The 19,225-nt window shown below is 39.9% G+C and overlaps 1 long non-coding RNA gene across 2 annotated transcripts; it reads left to right on the top strand.

The window, feature by feature from the left end:
• The first annotated feature begins 185 nt into the window (after positions 1–185).
• Positions 186–3,513, top strand: LOC143264488 (uncharacterized). Of its 2 annotated transcripts, none has more exons than XR_013038233.1 (3): positions 186–378; positions 2,211–2,529; positions 2,601–3,513. It is a non-coding gene; the product is annotated as an uncharacterized LOC143264488 (long non-coding RNA). The 2 variants fall into 2 exon arrangements; XR_013038234.1 differs by lacking the exon at positions 186–378 and adding an exon at positions 747–867.
• Positions 3,514–19,225: the final 15,712 nt, after the last annotated feature.

Below are 19,225 nucleotides of genomic sequence, written 5' to 3'. Positions count from 1 at the left end.
TGAATTATCATTGCCTTTGTTGAATAACTATGTTCAGGCTGGCAATGTGTGCTGCAGTAACTGATATCTTTTGTGATTTCATTTTTGTTTGATAAGGCTGTCCGGGGGGGGGGGGGGGGGGGTTATGAGATTTTGTGTAACCTCTGATCTTGAAAATTTCTTGTTGGATGAAACAATGGGGGTATTGTAACTTAATTGTTTTATCTCAGCTCGGATGTTTATGGCTACTGGATGTTTACGTATTTGGATTAGTTCAGTTTGAGAATGGACGATGATAGTTTTAGACACAAGCTTCCTGTAGAACATTAATGATTTAATAAGGTGAAAGAGATAAGACAAATAAAGGTAGTGGTCAGTTCGTTTGATTCAAAAATAGGGGTGAGTTGTACAATTTGAAGCGCGTTAGTTTCGACCTTGCTCGTTGTGGAAATAATCTCATTGTGACATTTTGCATCGCCATTATATTGACATGAAATCATTTTTTATGTATCTGTGACATTTTCAGACTTGTCATGGTATGTCCAGATATCTATGTGAACAAGATGCTTCAGTGAATAATTCTTTAGTATACATTCGTTTGCTCTAATCTTCTTATTAGTTATTATTAGGATGGCGCTGATTAGGAAGTCACATTTTATAGATCAAGGTCAGAGCAGACCACTGGTGGCACATGTCACATGAGGAATCATCGCAATAGTTTCAATGACACTGTCAAGTTCAAACATCTAGGGGGACCATTGCCGTACCTATAGATGCTAGGATCGGTTGAATAGCGATCTAACATGCGTTGATTTAGTGGGCATTGTACTGCGCGTTAAGATGTAACTAGCTGTAGCGTGGTGATCTAACGAGTAGGCGACTTAACGAGTAGGTAAGTTAACGCGTAGACACGTGGTAATTTAGTGGATAGTGACCTAACGCGTGACAATTGAACGCGTTGGAGGTTTAACGAGTGGTAGTTTGACGCGTTGAGAATTTAACAGGTGGTAACACAATGCATAGGTGATCTAATGCGTAGCTATACAACGCGTGGTGATCTGACGCGTGGTAATCTAACGGGTGGTAATCTGAGGGGTGGTAATCTGACGGGTGGTAATCTAACGGGTGGTAATCCAACACGTGGTAATCCAACGCGTGGTGATCTAACGCGTGGTAATCTAACGCGTGGTGATCCAACGCGTGGTGATCCAACGCGTGGTAATGCAACGCGTGGTAATCTGACGCATGGTAATGCAACGCGTGGTAATGCAACGTGTGGTAATCCAACGCGTGGTAATCTAACGCGTGGTGATCTAACGCGTGGTGATCCAACGCGTGGTGATCCAACGCGTGGTAATCCAACGCGTGGTAATGCAACGCGTGGTAATCTGACGCATGGTAATGCAACGCGTGGTAATGCAACGTGTGGTAATCCAACGCGTGGTAATCTAACGCGTGGTGATCCAACGCGTGGTGATCCAACGCGTGGTAATCCAACGCGTGGTGATCTAACGTGTGGTAATCCAACGCGTGGTAATCTAACGCGTGGTGATCCAACGCGTGGCGATCCAACGCGTGGTAATCCAACGCGTGGTAATCCAACGCGTGGTAATCTAACGCGTGGTGATCTAATGTGTAGTAATCCAACGCGTGGTAATCCAACGCGTGGTAATCTAACGCGTGGTAATCCAACGCGTGGTGATCTAACGTGTGGTAATCCAACGCCTAATGGGTGGTAATCTAACAGATGGTAATCTAATGTGTAGTAATGTAACGGGTGGTAATCTAACGCCTGGTGATATAATGCGTGGTACTCCAACGCACTGGTAACCTAACGCGCCAGTGATTTAACCCATGACACTAACTATAAATTAAAATAACTGCAACTATATTCATCCAGTCGATTTATGATCAAAGTACACATATCAATAAGGTGTTTCAGGATTAACTTTCTCACGAACGAAGAATCTATATCTCCCATTTTTGACCTGCAACGATTGCGTATATAAATGTAATTCCGATTATCATTTCACGACTTTAACGATAAGTGTTATCTACATTGTTATAAAAAAGCTTTTAATAGACAGGATCAAGTGAGAACACGTATTGCATCACGTAACGCTTTATGATTAAGGTTTAAAAATGAAACCAACAAAAAAAGTAGATTTGTTAATCTATTAAATAAAAAATTTCGATAACCAAACTGAAAATGCTAACTCACGATTTCTTAGGTTTGCTCGTGTCATTATGCAATGTTTCCTACTTGGCGCATCCTTTGCTAATCTATTATGAAATGACACAAATCGGCTCTGTATACACCGGCAACTTCTGTGTGGTGACGTTGCAACATCAGGAAACGCTTAATGGCTCTTGACAAAAATTGTTTCATAACTTACATGATGGATTTATTCAGTCGACACACGTCGAACGAGAAGAAGCACGAGACAATGTACTGATCGATGACTAGGCATATTTCACTTCGTGGAATTATAGGTTATTATACACTTTTTTCTTCTAATGTATCTTCGATGTATCCTTTCGAGGTTATAGGTAAGTCAGGATAGAAACGTGATTCAAGTAATTAAAAAATTCCATCTTTCTAAACCGATCTACATATGTAGATTGTTACGTGATAAGGTTAATAGCATGAAGCACAGCATTGACTTCAATTGTGAAGTTAAAATGGATGTACAGTCAAGAAATATGGACTTCATAGGAAGAATATGGCTAAATTTAAATTATAACAAGACGATAAAATAAATAGGTAACCTTGATAATGTCATCTCTATGATGATGTATAGCTTCTAATAAACTATTTTAACTCTCCCCTAAAATTTTTCACTCCGAATAGCTTTATACTTCCTTGTTAGTTTGACGCAACAAGTACTCCAAATTGTAACAGCTGCCACAATTGGCGTTACTAGCGTCTTCGTACAAGGGGTGCCACTTTTCGATAGCCACACTACCTTGCAACGCGGTTACATAATCCCTAATTATGTCAATGGAACTATTTCCGTATAGTTCCCTTTATAACCTATTGAGATATCATTTCTATTCGTACATAACATTTATTCAATTCACGTCTCAATTTTCTTCTATTTTTTAAGTGCATTCATGATTTCGTAACCTCATTTCAGATCTTCAGATGTCTCACCTATAGATAAGATCTGCAGATAAAATATATCATATACGTAAGATATCTCTGGATCTTATCAAAAATAGTGTCAAGTATAATGGACTTTTTATCTATTACAAATGGTTAAGAATAAATGATTTCGACACGAACTCAAAAATGTGAGGTTGCACAAAATGATGATGATGTCAATTCACGAAACATTGAAAGTATTTCTATGAATTTATGTTCCAGAGCGAACCTAACCAGTGATTAAACGAAGATTCCACTCGTACATTGAGAGGCAATAAAGACATTGTCCAGTAAGACTGTAGATATGTAATCAATAAAGAAACGAAGAAACTTTTTATTGAACTGAATAGTTTATCAAGAGATCGGAGTTGTAGAGACATCGGACAAATGGTCGTTAAACCATCAGATGCGGTAACCGTGATAATGGCCTCTGATAGAGCCAGCATCACCTCGAGTGGGTCATGGTCAATTTGCATAGCAATAGCAATACACGTACGGGTCGAACGAAACGGGTCGAATGAAACTCGTTCGAAAGTAAGAGCTCGTTGGTTAGCGTAGCGACGTCGAACCGTCTTCGGTTATTTTTTTTCCTATTTTCCTCTCTCGCCGTCATGGAAGCCGCAAACTCGGTTTCTTTTCTCGATCGGCAAAGTGAAATCAAGTTGGACGGTGTTGTCGCAACGCAACGCGGAGCGGAACGATTTTCCGCGAGCAGCTTCGTCACGTTCCTTAACCACCTCCGTTAAATCACCGATAATTGTCCGCTTCACGAGCCATCGGTAGCGGAATTCAATTTCCTGGAACTTGGTAAAAAAGACCGTCGAGCGACAACTTTTCACGCGAGAACACCAAAATTGGATTCTACCGGGATCGATCTCTCTCACGGGTCGATTTTCCGCTTTCGTTCGCGTTACACCGTCTAGCGAATCGATCGCATTCCACCGAAACTTTCCGTTCAATTATTCTAGAATGGAATCCCGTGCGGTGCTGTTTTCCGAAAGACGAGTCGCATGACGTTTTCGTTTCTCTGGGTCACCGGTGCTATCTCTTCGTTTCGATTCTCTTGCGTACGTGTGCATATGTGTTATACATTGACCGCTCGATAAATGGTATCATAGTTAACCGGACGATATCGTAGAAAAAAGCAGCCTGTTTCTATTTGAATAGGTCAAATTAAATACGAAACTACCCATCAATCAGCGTGACTCGCGGAAAGCGTGTTTATGTACGAACGAGCGAACTCAGCGAATTTCTCTGCAGACAAACATTTGCTGATGCATTCGAGCTGATACGATCGCGGTCTCTTTTCGCTCGACGACGTCGCTAAACAGCTGGCTGGATTTTGTGAGCTGATGCGAATCTACGGGCTGATGCAGAAACAGCTAGTCCAATTTCATTCGCCGTGCTTTGGAAGCACAACGAGTAAATATTCTTGTTTAAGAGATCAATGATCTTAACCTTGACGTATCTTATCAAGAGCTACGAATATCCAAGAATTTAAAAGGGGCACTGATCTATCACTGCGTAACATTGTGCAATATCGTTGCTTAGATAGTGTGGTTTACAGATAAAATATATCTATGGATATAGAAATATGATCTAGGAATAGGAGTCTAGATGTGATGAACTAAGGATAAGAGGATGTGGATAAGGGCATGTGGGGATGGGGAGAACGAGCGGGAGGTGGAGATCTAGTACTGTAGGGGTCTAAATACATGGAGAACTGGAGATGTGGAAAACTAAACATATCTGGACTGAGAATATGTATGTAGACCTACGGCTACGGAGGTATACGGGTATGGACAATTAGGAATATGTGGATTGAGCATGTGCTGATCTAAGGCTATGGAAGTATAGGGGTCTGCAGAATTATGTGGATCTAGCCATATGTGGATACACAGATATGTGGATCTAACCATACGTGGATACACAGACATGTGTATCTAGCGATACGTGGCTTAATAATATAAAAGGTTAGAAATATGAGGATACAGTATGTGGAGAATAAGGGATATGTGGACCTAGCAACATACTGATTGAAAATATGGAGATCTAAGCACATGGTGATTTAGAAATTTCGACGTCTAAAAATTTGATAATATAGGAATTTAAGAATACAAAAATTTGAAGACTTATAAACTTGAATATTTTCAGACTTGCAGACCAAAGAATTTGAAAATTCCCGAAATTGTCCAAACTTAAAAAATTAAAAATTTCAAAATGTACATGTTACAAACGAATGTTAGTCCTATGATACTTGAAACATGCTATAAAATTCGAGATACAGGACAGATGAACGAGTTCTTCCTGCACGGTCGCGTGAGGGTCTGGTGGGTTGCCAAAGTGCCATCGATCTTTTCCATCTCGTCGAAGAAATTGCACGGCTACGTGAAGCGTGTCCGTACACGCGACGCGTATACACGTTCTTCGAACGCCATGGTGTCGTTCAGTCAGCTGCAACCGGAAACGATGCCGTCGGATGCCTTCTCGGCAGCTCCGTTGCCTCTAAAACCCTCTCCCTGGAACGCTTGACTTTCACGATCGCAATGTTACCCCGTGGAAAATCGCGTTCAGAAGCTACCCAACCGCGAGAACACTTTCCTTCGATTTCACGGAGGATTGTTTTGACGACGTTTGCTACCCCATGAGATCCACCTATAGAATTCGTTCGACTTGAGTGCGTCGGCCCATTGTATTACCCGATTTCGACGCTCACACTTTAATCCTTAATTGTAAGTAATTTGGTTATATCGCCTCCTTCGTTCGACAAGATGCCTTTCGACGTGGGACTTGAAGAGATGAGAACTTGAAAACTCAGGAATTTGAGAATGTGAAAACCTTTCGTTTGAGAGTGGAATTTGTGAAAGTGGTATTTGGAAGTTTGAGTATTTGAGAATTTGAAGACTTGGACTATTGAAAATGAAACTTGTGAATGTGATATTTGATAGTTTAAACATTTGAGAGTTTGAAAACTTGATGTCTTGAAAATGGAACTTGTGTAATTCATATTTGGAGGTTTGAGCTTTTGAGAACATAAAAACTTGAACTCCTAAAAATTTTAGGATCATAGAAATTAAAAATTAACTTATAGAGATATGAACTTAGAAATGTGAATAGTTGCAAATGTGAAAACTCTCAGAATTAAAAAAATGAAAATCTAGAAGACTTGGAAATCTGACAATATTCCAATTTCCTCAGATCCCAAAACTACAAGTCACGTGGTGTTGCTCCTCCCCTACTTATCCCATCTGACAAAGTCACCAGTGTTCACCACAATGGAAAGACTACCAAATATCCACGACAACAATATTTCTCTATCAACAAAAAACTTCCATGATTATGAAAGAGAATATTATTGAATTTTATCATAAAATACCCCAATAGTCTTCAAACGTGCTGTAGACGCAGTTTAGTCGTTAAAGAAAATATTGTTCGCCTTTGAGCGAAACACGCGAACAGTTCGAGGCTGGTCACGAACTAGACTCTTCTGCAAGTTCATCGTGCGGTCAGATTCGAGACAGTAATCGCGATTCGCATGTTGTGTCTCGCGTTGAGTTTGCCAGTATAATTAAGAAGAGCCTCGTCCTTGTCGACTCAAGCGTACTTCGACCTCGGCACTGCCTGGCACTCACATTTTCGAGAACATGCAAACCGCGCTTCCGAACAGAAATCCTTCTTCTTGCACAATATGCACGCCCGATCTATTTCCGGTCGTTCACGCCGCGTATCGTTCGTTATCGTTTCGATAGCGTACGTCGATGATCCAGAATTGTTGCTTTTATTCTTGAATTATGATTCAAATATTAATGAGCGGCGATAACGGTTAATACATATGCAATCAACATCGCCTTGAACGGGTTGAATAATGCATTAACGAGATAACATTTTATTTTTTTAGAAGAATTAATTCTGTTCACAATTTCGCTAATATTTCAGTGATGCCGTTACCTTTGCATTTGTTATTTATTACTTTTAGTTATACATTTTAGTTATATATTTCTTTGAAATATACATGCAAATTTGTAACTGATATGTTACATCATGTTACAGTATGTTACGTCTTTGTACACATTATCTAAAGTACACCAAGATTGTTACTGTTTCGTTCGTAAGACTTACGCAACGCACGTGATTCCTTCAATGTAAATAACGTGACTCGTAGAAACGTATCTCATAGGAGGAAAACGAAAGTCATTGCTCTCATTACTTGTACGTGTTTTTCATAAGATAAAGTAAGGTATTTACATACTTTAAGAAGTATGTTACTTTATGCTATGTTAGTGCAGCATTTTATTTGCCGAGGAAATTAAGTGTAGATTAAGTTGTCACTTAAGGTTAACGATAGGCTGACATGATTTAATAAAAAATTGATCCATATATGATACGAATGACAAGCAACTTCTATTCGAAGATTACTAGCAGTAGTTTCAGAAGAAATTATTTGCAATTACTTAAATATTTACATATTCAACCTAAGCTGACAATAAAACTAAAAAATAAGAATAGCGTGTGCGTGAAACGTTCCCTGTAGAAGACACGCAATTTGTTCTTTATGCCGTACTTCACTCTGTGTACGTCAATTATCATAAACGTCAGCTACGTTAATTGCCCTCGATAACTAATACTTAGCAGAATTACAGCTGAAAATGGTAATCAAATTCGCCACCTTATCACGTGCATGCAACATCATTAATTTAAATTATTAGCATGGATTAAATTGTAGCAGATAAGATATCCTAATTGTATTTGAAATATAATTAATAACTAAGCTCTATATTTACATAAAAATCGTTTGCAATGTTGATTCTAGTCGCTCATTAATTATTGTACTGTTCATGTTAAGTCTGAAGATTTTGCATTTTTATCGTGTAATTGATATTGGAAATTTTTTGAATTTTCAAAGATTGATTTCCGGACTTTTAGATTTGTGGGTTTGTCAATTTTTAGATTTTTACATTTTTACATTTTTACATTTTTACATTTTTACATTTTTACATTTTTACATTTTTACATTTTTACATTTTTACATTTTTACATTTCTACATTTTTACAGTTTTATAATTCTAGGTTTTTACATTTTTATATTTCTACATTTTTACATTTTTATATTTCTACATTTTTATATTTCTAAATCACTACATTTTTATACTTCTACATTTTTGCATTTCCACAGCTTTCAAAAGCCATTTCTAAATATTCCACTTTTTACCTTAAATAATCCCAAATAATCCCAAACTCAAGGTTCTCAAACAGACTATATAATTGTTAATGTTTATTGCGAATGACCGACTAATCGAGTTTCGCGATAAAAATGTCTGCCAATGTTGTCAGCCTGTCCATATCAATATAACTTCTAAACGTTCGTTTCTATTTACTCCGTTGTCGCTTAGCTGTCGATAACACCAGGAAGCCCGCATTCCCGTGTCCGTTAATTGAATCTAAAGTGATTATCATGGGCGGAGAAATCGATTCGAAAGATTGATTAAAGCTGTTTGTTTGATGAATCGATGGAGCAAGGCGAACGTTCCGTAGAATGACAGTTAAAACTGTGAACCGTAACAGGTCAAGTTGCTGTCAAAAAAGAACAATGGCCGCTGTTAATAGACCGTGCGTTTCCAGGGAAATTCTATTATTCTCTTTGTCCGGAATCATTCGAGTTTTCCTCAAGCTTTCCGCGAAATCTACACAACGAATCTACATTCCGTTCGAGCGGATTCTTGGAAGCTCCAAGGAGGAAAAGTATCAGCACGAAGCATGCACAATCGTCACCGTTTCTCCGAAGGCACGTCTCCGGTTTGATCGTGAATTCCCTTTAGCCCGTTCAATTTTCGAAACAACGAACAGAGAAGGAAGTGGAAGAAAGGAGCGTACAAAGAAAAAGGAAGAATTCGATTAGACGGTGTCGTCGAAGCAGCAGCGACGCGTTTCACGGTTGCCCGCCCTGATTCCTTTCCGCCTGTTCCCCGCCACGAACTTTAATGAGATACGCAAGGAGGTGTGTATTATCGAATCCTGAACCAGAAGAGCGTACTACTTTGTCTGCAGGAACGCGATAGTCTTTGGAATTTTCGTGCGTGACTCGTTTCACCCCGTGCCACAGGGAAAATATCGCCAGACGCTTTTCATCAGTTTCCTACACAAATCAAGTTTAGCAAGAAGCTTCACAGTTTTATAGGTACATACAAATTTTAAATATTTAGATATTTCAAATTTTCAAATTTGAACATTTCAAAACTTTCAAACCCATCACTACCGTGTCGAGTTCGACATTTCTGTTAGGTCTTGTAAATAATTTAGGTAAATAGATTGGTTGAATATATGCATTTTCATTTGCTTACTGCTCATAATATCAGTTTCCTACGCAAATCAAGTTTAGCACGAATTGAAGCTTCACAGTTTTATAGGCACATAACTTTAGATATTTCAAGTTTTCAAATTTGAACATTTCAAAACTTTCAAACCCATCACTACTTTGTCGAATTCGACATTTCTGTTAGGTCTTATAAATAATTTAGGTAAATAGATTGGTTGAATATATGCGTTTTCATTTGTTTACTGCTCATAATAAATAAAAAGTTGGTAAAAGAAATTAAGAAGTACAAAGGGTTAATACTAATACAAACTAGGGATTGGAATAATTCGAAGTAAATATTCCAGTCCCAAATTTTAGTGTTTTTAAATGTCTGTTTTAAATTTGAATATGAATGTCCTGGTTTGAAGGCTGCTAAAAGCAGAAACCAGTGTAGTAAGTGTAGGAGAAATTTTTTGTTTTACAAGCCTTGCAATTCTAGTCCAATGAGTGTACGTTGTCGTATCGACGAACGAGCCTGGTACGATTGGACGTAACACACGTGGCTGTGTACGCGAATACGAGAGGGAGGTGAATCCCCATGAAATCCCAGGGGAATAGGCTAAGAGAGCACTCGAGGATGCCTCGCTCCCGGCGTTGAATGGCAGGAGAAGTGGCGGACATTCGTAGCTTGCGAAGCTCATTGGTCCGTAGCTGACGCGTACAAGGAAATGACATTTAACGGATTAAAAGCGGCCATCCAGAAATGGAGGCCGACACAGAGGTAACGCGCGAAAACTCGATAACGGCCGGCTACAGCCGGAATTGTATTTTTCTTTTATTTCGTATTATCCTCTGTTTTTCGACGAGCGTGCTCGAAATTCCTTTTTTTATCTCGCGACCTTTATACACACGCGACCAGCCTATTGATTTCACCTAAAGCGCCCCGTCCATACTGCGAATCGCTTTATCGCCGACACCATTCGACCGATAAGGATATCCACGATCCTTCCGATACGTATTAGAGAACGTTTTTCCGACATTTTTTTTGGAGAGGGTACACGTAGGTGCTCGCGTGCGCCACGGAAATTCAGGATACGGTCGTGCGAATGAAATGGAAGGTTAATGCGAATAGGATGATTTATTTCGGTTTAAAAGCATAGCTCGAGATTTTACACCGCTTTGAATCGTGTTGGTCCTTTTTAATCTTTTATGTGGCTTTATGAGTTTATTGTGGTTGGTGGATTGTGTTGATACTGGGACGAGGGGACAAAAATTTGAATCATGAAAACTTGATGTGTGTAATTGAAGAACAATTGCAATGCTGAAATACTTCATTGATTACTTCAACGATATTCAGCCAATTTCTGCAAAATCAGAATGTTTCTCATAAAACGATTAACTCAAACTTTGTAACTAACGTGTCAAATAGAGATCACATATCACACGAGATCACACATCATCCAAATAAGATCACGAGTGAAAGAATCACTTGCTTGCAAACCCCAAGATCATTCACCTCACTGTCTAAATTAATCAGTGACCCGTAAATAACCAGAAAAGAACAATAGCAGCACCTTCTAGCAGTTTTACAAAATTTACGCGACTCGAAGCGCATGCGGTCCGCGTGTCAGCGTTCTATTTGACCAGTCGCTAACGAACTATGAATTCGTGGCGCACGAAAAAAAAGGAGGAAGAAAACAAGGAACGCGAAGCTGGCAGTTTTTCGTAAAAATTCTGTGGGGAAACTCGATGAATTATTCACCTCCTTGACCGAATCGTGGTGGTGTTTCCATTTCCATGAACGAAGAGATGGTTTGTCTCGGCGGGAATTTGACAAACCAGAAACGAGCTAGAACGCGGACAGGGATGATGACGCGCGAACGATGCGTCAACAGCCACCTGGCCGTTAATGAGAATACAAGCGAACACGAGTCTCGCACGCAAACACACCAGCTGGCGTAGAGTTTCTCGCGAGCTTCACGTCGAGGACATCACGATTTAACCCTGAGCACAATCTGACGACCTGCATTAATCGGTGTCGTCGATCAGAGGAGGCCAGGACCATCGACCGATCGACGGAATGCGATTAATCTCGATCAGTTCGTCCACCGTGAACGAACGGAATGGACGGTTCGGGGAAACGCAGGATTGAGTTCGTATTAGAAGTCTCCTCTGACCGTTCGCAACGGCGTAAATTCTGACCGAGGTTATTGGAAAACAGACAGGTTATTACGGGAAACTCGTGCGTATTTCGAGAAAACGAGCGAGAAATTTCACCGATAACTCTTACGATCATTTTGTCATGTGGCACACGTGACCTACCATACTTCCATTTTCAAATTTTCGAGTCGTTGCGATTAGGGACAATGTAATCCTGTGTTACTCTCAGTTGTGATCTATACCTGAAGTTTCTAAAGACTAGTGAACTTGAAAATCAAGAATGATTACTGAACATGAAAATTAACCTTCCAAATTCAGTATGTTACAAGATGACGATAGTTGCTGTACGTACTCCATAAGACACTTCAACTCTGGAACTTTTCAGACATACAGTACAAAACTGTACTTCAGTACTATAGTACTTGATATTTTCTCAATTTATAGTACAGGATTTAAATGTTAAAATGTAAGTAGACTGTTAAGGAATGTAATATCGGAGCGAATTGATACGGTCCGAAAGAGTATGGAAGGAGATCGATGGTAACAGGTAGTATTACCATCCCATTGCGGCCACGCTATTGCACCCCAGGCGCTCCGACCTTTTTAAGTTATGGCTTCTCCCCTCGGTGGAATCAAGAAAGTTTCGAGATCAAGAATCGAGCGGGTAACCTTTTTTTACCGGGTAACCCCATTCCTGAACAGGATTCATTTATATCGGCGTCGAAATCACGAGGGTTCCGCGCGGTGGATGAAACGATCGAGCGTGAAACCGGCGATGAAATTGGAAGCCGCTTTATTAGAAGCGTGTCTAGCACTTGACGCGGCCCAGACGAATCGACGAATTCCTGGTCGGAATTGTAGCAGACGGGAAAGCTGATTAAGATCGATTCGGCAAAATTATCCCCGCAATCCCTTTCGAGTCCGGATTAAAGGGATCGTATCCAAATAGGATTTCGGACCAGAACGAAAACGGTCTTCCGCTCTCCATCCTCTTCCGGGTTCGAGCGTCCTCGAGGAAGGATGGATCTCCATCGAAATTCACGCGGAAAGCACGATCAAGGGATCCATTTGTCATATTCCCGGGGGCTCGTGACAAAATGAGACGCCTGTGGGTGCATATAAAAAGGAATTAATTCCGTGACGTAGCCGTCGCGAATTCTCCGACGGTCGGGATAGAAGAATCTCACAAAGGAGTTCGCCGAGATCGTCTAATGAGGAACGTGTTCACGAATCTTCGTTCTCAACTCATTGTAAAATCGAATTACGCGGAACCGCACCCGGAGGGGAAGATTCCGGACTGTCCGTGACGCGAGGACGTTAATTAACCCACCTATTAAGGCTAAACCCCGTGTACTTTGACAACGGCTGTTTTAATACTTGATAATGTCAGCCTGATGGAATCTTTCGCTGTCGTCTCATCTCCGTGGAATCAAAGGGCATTTGTGAGATCACGACTATCTTTCGTTTAACGGCTCTAACGTAGAAATTGAACTTAACCTCTTAACCTATGATTTCTACGGCACTTATAATTGTTATAATGTTAAAACAAATAAGTAGTTGAAATTTTCAAGTGCTATTTTTTTAATCTCAGTATATGGACTCTTGTAAATTCATCTCAAAGGAATCGAGCTACCTGCAGGAATATTTAAACATTTTTAAACATTTTTAGTCTTATTTATACACATATCAAAGTAATGATATTTGACTTTGTAATTTGATTAAATTTTACGTTTGAAAGATAGCGGTAAATGAAATGTACGTTTTCGTTACGCGGAAGTAAAATTAAAATTTAAACAATTTCCTTTCTATATCTTTGGGAACGTTCGTAATGCGTATCATATCGCGAAACTGTTTAATAAAAAGCTTTTTCATATCTGTGAGGTGAAATTAATTAGTTAATGGAACGTTTCTCTTTTTTCCCTTTCGACGGGGCAGAAATATCAGTGGATTCACGGAAAAATCAATTACATTAAAATACATTTCATCGCGTTAAAACAAATTGTGGTAATAAACTGTGGTATACGGGAAATTTACGACGAACTTAACGTTCGGTTAAAATTGATGAACAATTCATTAAAATTAGACGGCAATGGTAGATGCAACCATACGCGATACGGTATTTATTCCAGGATATTATACAGCGTACCGCAAATTTATTTCAGCATATATATCTATGTTTATTCTACGTGGATTATAATGCATGCAAATATCAAACGGAGCAATGGAACAAATTCGACACAGAAACTTCTGTTGTTTCGCTTTTCATTTCCCGCCGAGCTTCTCGTTACGTCTTTCATGAATTTTCTAGTTTACGTATATTTATTTTAGCCGGTTATACAGAGCACATTTTCGTCGATCGAACTTAACGAGATACTTTTCATTAGTTCAGTGAAATTCCAAGCTCTTTTGTTTGAAAATGTAGCCAGTGCGTGGTAGACAAAGCGTTGCAGGAAGCGAAAAAACAGCGGAGTCTAATGAGAGACCCAACGTTTTACCATCGTTTGCATTTCAAATCAAATCAGGAAAGCGAACCTGAGCAGAATCTTGGCTAGCACCGACTGTCGATGAACGCAGTACGATACACTTTTACAACTTACCGCACGAAACAAAATCAAATATAAGTTTCACCTTGCCTCTATTATTTATTCATTTGGTTGAAAGAACTTTTGATCGGAAGTTGGTATTGAACGTTGCTTTAACGATTCTATTGACTGCAATACAAATACGGTTGAAACTAGTAATTATAGCGGGTTTGATCCACTTTCTCAGGCCCGAATATAGGGAATTATTAAACAGCTATATTGCGTACCTCGTGAACAGAGTTTAATTAAAGTTTTCGTCAAATTTTTAATTGCAAGATTAAATTATAAATATGATAAATTTTCGACATTTTCAAATTAACAAATTTCATAATTTTTTTATATTCTCAAAAGACCATGAAAGATCATGAAATCTTCTGATGACATTGAAATGATCATGTGAACTGAAATGATCAACCTAACCTAATCAAACCATAATTTTAGATATTCTCAAAAGACCTCATTTTTCTTGTAGTCATCATGAAATCATCTTCTGATGACATTAAAATGATCAACCTAACTTAACCTAACCATAATTTTCGAAATTCACAAAAGACCTCATTTTTCTGGTAGTCACCTTCTGATAACATTGATGATGTAATGATTTTGGAAGAACCCTTGTAATGATCTTGCGTTGACTTTAAAATGTCCTTGAAGTGACCTTTCCACGAAAGAACCTGTTGTCCAATCGATCCTTCCATAAAGTCTGACACTATGAAAATTCCGAGTCATACTCCTCGAAAAACGGAGCAAATTAATCCTGTCCGGTAAATTTCACGACAGGCTCACGAAAAGGAACACGGTGGTTTTTTCGCGCGGTGTAAACGAGATACGCGGTACAACTGAGGTAAATGGCCGTCGGGTCGGTGACGGTGTCAAAAATATATCGTCGTCGGTCGTTTCTCTTCGTTCTCGCGTTGTCTATGCCCGTGTGCATCTGACGGTGAGCCATGCGAACGAGATAAATACCCCAACGGTGACAGAACCAAGGGAGAGGAAAAAAAAAATGGCGAACCTTTCGACCACCATCGCGGGGCTGGATACAAGTTTTGCTGCTTTTGTAAGTTTTATCGCGAATGTTCGCGTTTGTTTAAGCTACATTTAGTTTGTACCGTCGACCGGCTCTGGGAGGTCAACCGTAACGACCCCTTAAATTGTCGATGAGTTACGTTGAGTGTAAATGAGTGGATAAATTTCCTCCGTTAATGCTTCCTGTTATTTGCCCGGGCGGAATTTATACGCGCCAACGAGCTCGCGATAATTTTGCCGGATTTATATTTGCCCGGTGTAACGTTCCGTTGTGCTAGTTGTTGTCGGCTTTAAAGCGTCAACTGCTAGAGAGACAATTTTCGCCACCAGTCGAATTTTATGGACTCGATAGTTCACTGAATTTTATATACCCTCTCGCACGGACATGCGAAATTATCGGGCACGAAAGTACTATTTTTTTAACCGAGGCAGTCGACGAAAATAAAGTAGCGAAATACTAGCTTTTACTTTGCAGCTTACAACTACAATGGTCACGAGACAAGTTTTCAAATTGTTAAATCATCAGAGCTTTGTCAGATTACAAAATAATATCCAGAATTGTTATTACTTCCAAGACTCCGCAATAAGGATACAAAGCGCAGTGTAATCCCGTGCGCACTATGAAAGTAAAGAATGACAGAGGCTGTATATCAATTACGAAATGTCCAAGAAGCATAACGCGTAACTGCAGTTAATAAGAAATGGTTGGTCGCCGGGGATAATGCCTTCCATTACACCGGAAGTCGTTGCTTTCCCATCCCATATTCTCATCCCGCTTAAAACCCTCCGGGCAACTGTTTCAAGAATCCCAGCGAGACAGCGTGAATTCGCATTTGGCAAGCAAACAGATTCTTAAAGGACGTTCAAGCAGCGAATTCATAGAAGCCGGTCCGGGGAGCAGACGCCGAAAACCGAGCCGTCGTTATAAGCCATAATAAATCGTGTGTTATGTAGGTTAACGCAGAGCTCGAAGAATTATCCAGTAAATTTACGGCTAGCTTGTTGCCAAAACCAACGGCGTAAAGAAGGGGAAGTTTCAGACGCAAAGGAAGATGTAGCCCCGACGATAATGGCTTCTTCCACGAAGGGTTGTCCGAGGGGGGTGAAAAAGTTAATTTGGGAAAGAGGATTTCGTTGTGGACAAGAAGCTTGAAATTCTTAACGAAGACCGGTGGAGTTTTTTAGGGAAACGTTACCGAGGGGTTAGGGGAGGTTTGGGAGAGACTGATGAGGGCTTTACTCTTAAAATCTCAACTCACATTCTCAATTTTTTTCATTTTTATATTTGCAGAGTTTTAAATTTTTGTTCTCTTAAATCCTTAATTTGTAAATCTCCGAGCTACATTTTCAAGATCTCTAATACCCAAATCTTTAAATCCTCACATTTTTTCTAATTCTGAAATTTCTTAATAATATTAGAAAAAGACGGGGACTAAGCCAATACATTAATGCAACAAAAACAAATGTTAGAACCTTATAAATATCTCCTTTCCAAATTTTCATCAGCACATTGTCTCCATAAAAGTACCATATAATGCAAGGAACAAAAAACAAAAACGTACGATCTGCGATTGGGCCACGAAGCATCGTTGCACAAGGAGGTAATCATGGTTGAAACGCGAGCTTGCAGATTGGCAAATCAATTAACGGAACAATGGCGTTTCCGTGTGGACGCACGAAACCACGAATCGAAAGCGAATAACTCCTTTTGCCGAGAGGTATGGCCGAGGGGGTTGTTTTGCGACTTACCGGCGATCTATCGGACGTTCGGCGAAATTGCAGCCGGCATTGTGGAACGGGCGAATGGCAGGCAACGGTGGTCTGCGTGCATAAATTACGAGAAGCGCCGTTCGCTCCGATAATAAATCATAGCCGCGGTGGCCCGCCACGACAGAGAATTCAGCCGGGACGTCATTGCGTATGGAACAATTTAAGATGCCTGTGTACGTACCGCCCGATACATATTTTAAGCTCTCACAATCGCACGTCGTCGCGTCCGGACAATGATTTATGGTTGTCGTGACGCGGTGAAAAATTTACCATGCACGGCAAAGCAGGGCTTGTAACGAATTTAATTAAAAAAATTGCAGCTCGAGGGGGTCTGTTCCACCGTGAGAAAACACGTCGATTAATTTCGGGGAAATTCGTCGACGAGATTGCCGCTAATATCGCGATTCTTTAGTAACGAATTGTGTATGTCCCACATTTTGAGGAATCGTCTTTTTGAAAATTCGCGCGTTTTAGGTAATGGAACTTTGTTGAAATGATTTGACCATCTACGTGATGTATGAATCCTTGTAAAAGCCTGTCGCGGAGACCTTATCCGGTTATAAATGATTCTATAAAACTGCATATAGTTGTAGGTGCCTGATAATCTAAATTCATTTGCACGTTGTGATAATCAACAAAGTTTTAAATTTAATGAAGCGGTTAAGAAGAAAAAGTGCAGATAATTAAAAATGATATATTATAACAGAAATGATTATACGATTGTGCTGTTATATTATGTCACCAAATTCTAAGAAACCCTAAAAAAGGACAAGCGTCCTCGTCGAGCGTCCTGTTTCCCCTGTTGCCACGTCTTACGTAGGAAACCTACATTTACTCCTGACAGTCCCATTAACTCTTGACAGCCTCGTTAAATTACAATAATTAATGTACACAATCACGAACTATAAATTCAGCCGTTTATCTATGCATCAAAGGAATTACAAGGTGATTACAAATGGTAGGAAAGAAACAGTTACAAGATTATCAGGTAGTGCAGCGGGGCGGCGAACGCGTTGAACAAGATACCCTATATCTGCGCATCGCATCAGCTTATAAACACACTCCGGCTACAAATTAGATCTTCAAGCTGACAAATTATCTCCGCATCGCTCCTCATTCATTGTAACGCGGCCATTGCACCCTATGCCAGATAATAGATGGTCTTCGGTGCGTCCGTGATGGCGGCGTCAACGTTCGATGCTCCTCGTCCACGGCACCAGATGGAAATCCATCTTTCGTGGACTTTCATCTGTCCCATGAAATTTTCTAGATGGAAAAACTTTTCGTATCCTCTCACGGATGTTCGTATTTCACGATTGTAGCCCGTAGGGAAGCTCCGGAGGAATTCAATCTGGTACGTGTGACTAATGAACGTATAAAACGTTCCTCCCTGTCGCGTTTCGCCCCTCCCACGGGCGTTCCTCTTCGAGGGAACGAAGAAAAAGGGAATAAAAGATCGAATCAAGGTGACGCAGACGAGAAAAGTCTGTCGACCTGTACAATCTTCGCGACTAATTCGTTCGTTGTTACGAGGGCACGTCACGATTCGAGTCCTCCGGATTCGTCCAGCTGCTTTCTCTTCGGATTCATAAATTCGGTGATCCACTCGGGAGCGTGTCCTCGTTTTTGAATAATTCCCGAGGTTATCCGTCGTTGGATTCCGTAGAAATTATTACGGATGATAAGAACCTGGTGGTAACGCGCAGTCGTAAATACAGAAGATAGCGAAAGGTTCTTTTAAGGACAAACTTTAGACGTTGAATAAAAAATGTTAGTAGGTCAAATAATTACGACTCGAGCGGTCGTAACTTTGTTTGCGCAGGATTTTATACTTTAAATTTGAAGTGGTCAGTAATTCAAAGTACATTCTGATACTCCCAACTATTGTACAGTTTTAATTACGAACTTGTATTATATCAGGAAATTCATCGTGTTAACCTGATTATACAAATTAAACATAGTAAACTGACAGAAATATGAACTTGATTCTAAGTAAAAATAAACTGAAGTTGATCCAATAATACGTGTAAACTAATACATAAATTATTGACAACCAATACAATATTTTAGCAGAAGTTTGAAAATTAATATATAATTCCGTAGTCAGAGTGTTATGTCAACGTGTTACTAGAGGAATGATTAACAGCAAGTCGTAAAAAGTTGGCAGAGGCATAGATAACGCGAAACTCGTACGTAAGGGCTGCAAAGGGCAGTTACTTCAGGAGGGCTCGAATAAAAGCAACGAGGAGTCACGAAGTTTGAAAGTTTCAG

The sequence above is a fragment of the Megachile rotundata genome, chromosome 5 (assembly GCF_050947335.1).
Source record: "Megachile rotundata isolate GNS110a chromosome 5, iyMegRotu1, whole genome shotgun sequence".
NCBI lineage: Eukaryota > Metazoa > Arthropoda > Insecta > Hymenoptera > Megachilidae > Megachile > Megachile rotundata.
Note: the sequence above shows the minus strand (reverse complement) of the source record. Positions and strands in the feature narration are given on the sequence as shown.